Source organism: Photinus pyralis, unplaced genomic scaffold (assembly GCF_008802855.1).
Source record: "Photinus pyralis isolate 1611_PpyrPB1 unplaced genomic scaffold, Ppyr1.3 Ppyr1.4_LG1, whole genome shotgun sequence".
In the NCBI taxonomy this organism is placed as follows: domain Eukaryota; kingdom Metazoa; phylum Arthropoda; class Insecta; order Coleoptera; family Lampyridae; genus Photinus; species Photinus pyralis.
Window position 1 is genome coordinate 5,577,811 of NW_022170249.1, and position 5,454 is coordinate 5,583,264.

The following is a 5,454-nucleotide window of genomic DNA, read 5'->3' on the forward strand; positions in this document are numbered from 1 at the left end:
TATATTGAAAGACAAGTTTTACAATGCGACCTATTGTAATACGACTTTCTTGTGGCACGAGTGGCGACGCGAAGCGTAGCCACGAGTGTCCGCAAGATAGGAGTATTACAATAAAGCATTGTAACACGCGTTTTTCATACTATTTTTTCTATTTCGGTGCTTTAATTTAATTAAAAAGATCATTATCAGAAACTATAGGGAACATTAGAACATGTTTTATGTTGGGAACACTTTTTATGCCGTTAAGTTTTAGGTTGGCAGCGTAGTAAGACTGACATTTTGAAGTTCAAACATGGAAGTACCCAACGAAGTACCTACTTGTACTAACTAGTAACTGCCAACTTAAGAGATGAGTTACCAAAAAAAAACGACTATAATCACTGTCTTTGTACAACTGTTTTCGGCCGAAAACAGTTGTACAAAATCATCATTGTGACACCGAAATAGAAAAAAATTGTTTAAATTTTTAAACTTATTTAATATATAGTCACAATTTACTGCTAGTCATATATCTTAATCTTTTCATTTCAGACTTTTACTACATTAGATATGCCAAAATTTTACCACTATTGTTTCAACTTATTAGCTTTAACTATTTGACGGTACTTATATTATAAATCTATAAAACATTTTACCACACCCTGATGATGGCCATAGGCCGAAATCGGTAGCTTTAGAAAATATAAGCATAACGCCAAGTTTGATTTCTTATTACCTACACTACACTCCTATAATAAAGAAATAAATTCAAAAAAATATGGAAAACTTTATAAAGAAAAGATGTTAACGATTTCCGACTTAAGGTGGCGCTTACGAAAAGTACAAAAGTACACTTTCGATTTCCTCAATAACAAATTTGTAGAATCGGAGTTCGTGAATTGTCAATGTAGGTAAAAAAAATAAAGAAGACTTGCATGAAATTCAATATGCGCATGGCTTTAGCCATATAAAACGCAATTCCAAAAGTTGAGCCTAATCGATCAGCATTCACAGTGCCCTTTGCGCATCTCGACCATTTACAAACCGAATTGCAAACTTTCTTATTTATGGAGGTATTTAAATGAAATTTGATACATAGCCACTTGGAATAAAAGCAAATGTAGCGCCAGTTTCCAAATTTGGTTTTGCACATACTATACCTAGTCATACCCAGGACCTCGTTTTCTATATTTGTTTACACGTTTCTTTATTTTTCAAAATAGCTTAGAGTGTGGAACAAACAATTAAAATTATTTAAAAAAACGTTATTAGGATTCTCCGTAGCCTTTACAACAACCACATTTATCAGTTCATTTGATATCTTTCTTAGTTAAAAAAAATAATACTCAGGCATTGTACGTTTTCCAAGATGTGTAATAACCTTTCCAAAGACGATCAGAAATTGAGTATTGTTTTGTCAGATTCTTAGGTCAGTATGGGTTGTGCATAAGGGGGTTGTTGGCCTGGTGGGTTACTTTAAAAATCAGCCATTTGATATTTAAAGAAACAGTATTTTTTATTTTTTTGATCTCTTTAATAAAAAAAAAGTTTTTAAAGGTCCGCCTTATTGTATATTAAACAGCGGTTATTAATTAGGTTGAAGTTATATTCAATTACTTTTTTATTTTCAAATTTGTTCAAGGGCTATTAAATTATACAAAACTAGAAGGCGGAATTTGAAAAAAAAAATTAATTCGAATAGAGTATAGGGACCCTAACGAAACGTTTCCGACTCTCAGGTTATTTTTTTTGTGTAGTAGATATACATACCTACAAGATGTACACGTTGATTTTAAAATCTTTATTATTAAATAAATGTTATCATATTATATTACGTATAATAAAACGAGGTAGCGTGATTATGATGATCACAATGATAACACTATTAAGAAAATAATTACCGATCTAATAATATTGAAATATAAGAATGAACGTTATCGCACTACTTATTTCAAAACTTCTGAACGAATACCATGCAAGTTTAGTGGTGAGAAGAAAAACTGTAAAAGCTGGCGTCGACTAGAATCGACGAGTCAACTAGAATGGAATTGCAAAAATAAAAATTAAATTTCAGAATTTTTGCATCAAATTCATGTGTTGGCCATTGAGACGATGCATCATGCTGTTGGACTTTTTCCCATCGATCTCAGTGCAAGAATAACGATTTTGACATGTTTTGATCAAAATCCATGTGGCATCAGAAAAATAATTTAACATCTTTGAATCACACACATGCGGTTATCAAATGTGCACGTGATGTACTCTTTCAGCACCAAGATAATGCGTTTGAAAGCTTTTACAACTCCAAATTCATGTGTAAAGAATAATTTTGGGTACATTTTGTTCTAATATTGAATTATTACACTTCTAAGAGGCATAGGGAAAGTCCGAACTCGATATAAGTATAACCTAGGGAATGAAGTATGTTGATTTCTATTATATTGAACCCGCAGTTTTTCCTGTTTCCGCTTCACTCGAAGTCCGATAACTGTTGTTCCTGTTGAACCAGCTTTAAGAAAATCAATAGCGTCCATCCTTAATGTCCAAAGTACCCGTACACCACGGACAACAATAAAAAACTATAAAGCTGAGGAGGCTGAGGATTATAAGTTTGTATTTTCATTTTGTTTATCCTTTGAAATTTCCTGTAATAGGCTTTGCTGTTGGAAATAAATTATTATTATTATTATTTTTATTATTATCCTTAATAATGCAACAATGTTGACAGTGGAAGGTGGAGTATTTATTGAAGATGGATGGTTACTCAAACTGACAGATATACACATTGAAATTTAATTAAAATACTCAAGATTAAGGACACAATTGTTAAAAAATTGTGTGTATGGTTGGTTTTGCTGACTTTTGTTATACGGCACAAACGAGCACAAACGAAGCACAAACGATTGCAATTAAACCCGTCGTTTGTGCTTTTCATGGTCAGCTTACTTCACGGACCCCGAGTTTTTCACGATCTACAACATTTCCATTTTTCATTTATTTATTTTCATTTATTTATTCGTTGTTGCTTTACCTTATAGTAGGTGGCAACACCATGTCCCTAATACATACAAACAACACTTTTGTCTCTGATCGTAACTTCTGCTGGAAATTGCCGTCATCCGATTTTCACCCCTTTTCACCCGCACCAAAAAATTAATTCTGCTCACGTATTTATTTTGTTTGTATTTGTTATACAACATTTTAACATATGCACTTGTCAAAGCTCTATTAACACTGTTCTTTTTTTATGCCTAAAAATGGTTAATTCGCCTGGACTATTAGTGGTTCAATCTTAAAACTGTATAGGCTAAGTTTACTCCCCCTCCCGCTCCCCAAGCACAAAAGTCTCCTGCAATAATCATTATTTTCGTCCTAGCCCTACATAAAATTATGGGGCGTTTGATGATTAAAGCAAGCCACTTTGCACAATTGTATATTGGACCAAAACAAACATTTTTAGAAGGGGAGCCACTCCTAAAGCTGCATATTTTGAGTTTTTGGCATTTTACAGGAAAACTACACTCAAAAAAGGTGTGGTTACCTTTTTTGTAGAGCATAAAATTCTCTCACTTGAGGGCACTAACTTTTGATCTATCCCTACTCAGCTTAAACATAACTTTAAAGTCGGTTACTCAGCTTAAATTTGATAACCAATTTTCAAATGAAATATACAGGGTGTAGCACCTAAGGTTCCTAGGATCATAACTCATTTACCATAAAAGATATCGAAAAGTTGTACACAATTACCGCCGGCATGTTTCTAAAATATTTTTGATCACCAGAGGCGTGCTGTATTCCAGTGGCGTATCAAACTTGCATTTTTTTAAATAGAAAACCCCATATTTTATTAATGATTTGGAGAGTACTTAAAAAGTACTTTTTTTTTATGCAACATGTTATACTCCTAAGTTTTTCGAAATTTTTTTTGAGAAAAACTAAATCACGCAGGCGGTTAATTTTTGGACTGCGGCACAGGTTAACACCTCTTCCACCATCACATAATTTTTTTAGGTACTTTATCGAAAAAAGAAAATTTTTGATTGACCTTCGCTAAATGTCATATTTTTAAAAATTTCAAATGGCACCGCCCTAAACAAATTATATCTCTGGGTAGCCAAAACTACAAATTTTCCACTGATATAAACAAAACCACACATTCCATAAGAAAATTTCAGAGAAAAATCAAGACAATTTGTAAAAAAAAACCCTTTTCCGAACCCAAGTGTGCCATGATAAAACAAAAGATGTTCAATTCTCACAATTAACAGTAAAGTGTCGGCAGTTGTTTTTTAATCAACGTTGCTAAAATGTTATTCAGTTTCTAATTTCGAATGAAGTTCTTCTTTTAAGATTACGAATTTAATTTACTCGGTTTGGCATAAAACTATTCCTTGGCGTAATTTGAACAAATCACTTCTCCGGTGAACAAAACATAACCTTAGCGCTCACTAACTTAACCGAAAATTCTACGCCCGATCAATAACAATAATAAAGGGACAAACTGTCCGCTTTTTATAACTCGATGGCGAAAACTCAAGATTGTAGCCGCATTCAGATTTAGACCGCCAATTCTTCTGTGAAGCGGCTTGACTACCAGACAGCGAATGAGTTAATTTCGTGCAGAATAATCCCCTTTCTTAACTACTAAGTAAGTTTCTGACGCCCCAGAAAATATGGCTTAATTTTTATTGGTTAGTAACTTACTTTCTACCATTACCAAACGGGTTTTGAGCTGTGGGTTAATCTCAACATTTCAGAACTAGCAGTTTCTCACAGTCTGATACCGATATTGCAAAAGTAACTAAAGGAGACTAATTCACAGAGTGTAATTCAAAACTAAATCTAGACAATGTGGCAACCACCAGTGATTAAAGCAAAACTTCCCATCCGACGTGCGTTCATCATGATTATTAGCATCCAAACAAATTCTTTGCTACGCTCAATATTTGACTGAGAGAACATTTTATACACGTAAAAATTTCCATATGCCTTCAATTTAATTTACTTATTTCTTCGGGAAAAATAAAAGCTACCGTCACTGTTTTTCCTTCTGTAGGGCGAGGACTATTTGGTTCAATCTGCATTTCTTTTATCGTCCTTGGCATTGACAGAATTGTGCTAAAAAAGCTCACTGTGCACAAAAATGGATTGTTCGCAAACTGAAAAACTAGAAAGCATCAAAATGTGTTTGCAATCTCGAATTACGTTATTAACAATCTATAAATAAAAGTAACATTGTTTACATTTCAGCAAAGCTTATCGATGCGGCAAACATTACCAAAATTCCTGTCATTATTTTAATGCACTTTATGTAAATTTTTTATTGCCCACCTTATATTATTTTTTGTGCAATTTTCCGCTTTACATAATAAATTACACCAGACTTAATTATCCTGTTTAATTGTTTCGTTTCAGTTTTCATCAGCTGTCATCTAAATTACACGTATGACGTCGGCTGAATGCAGTTCTCATAGT